The sequence below is a fragment of the Leishmania donovani genome, chromosome 31 (assembly GCF_000227135.1).
Source record: "Leishmania donovani BPK282A1 complete genome, chromosome 31".
Lineage (NCBI taxonomy): Eukaryota > Euglenozoa > Kinetoplastea > Trypanosomatida > Trypanosomatidae > Leishmania > Leishmania donovani.
In genome coordinates this window covers 1,491,785-1,492,498 of record NC_018258.1, presented here as the reverse complement: position 1 = coordinate 1,492,498, position 714 = coordinate 1,491,785, and positions in this window count along the sequence as shown.

The following is a 714-nucleotide window of genomic DNA, read 5'->3' as shown; positions in this document are numbered from 1 at the left end:
GAGCTCGTGCGTGTTATGTGTGTGCGAACAGAGAACATAAGGAGACGAAGAGAAGCGCAAAGAGTGAAAGGGGGCGCATGGTGCTGTGGCACAGACCATGAGCGAGCAAGCGGCGGCGGAGGAGTGGCAATGTCGAAGAGGCGGCCCAGCATCCCGCGTGGTGACCTCTGGCGCCGGCGGGCGTTGAGGGAGGCAGGGAGGGGGCGGGGCTGCATTCAGCCTCCATAGACACGGACGCCGAGAGCGTGCTTCGGATACGGCCGCGCACGACCGCTCTTCAGGTATGCAGTGGAGTGGGTGTGCTGTTTTCTTTCTGTACTGCCGCCAGCAAACAGCGATGGGTAGGGGAGGGTGTCAGCACGAGACAGAAGAAAAGCCATAGTGGGGGGAGGGGAAGTCGAAAACCAAGGAAACCACAGAAACGATGGCAGGAACAAAGAAGGTGTATCTATGAGTGTGCAGCGGCTCTGCGAGCATTTACGCGTAGCCGTAGAGGATGTGGCCTTGCTTGCGCAGCGCGTTCACAACATCGCACGCCGTCACCGTCTTCTTGCGTGCGTACTCGGTGTAGGCCGTGCTGCAGCGCACAATGTCCTCCACGTAGGCCTTCAGCACGCGGCGCACCTCTTCGTAACCAAGGAAACCACAGAAACGATGGCAGGAACAAAGAAGGTGTATCTATGAGTGTGCAGCGGCTCTGCGAGCATTTACGCG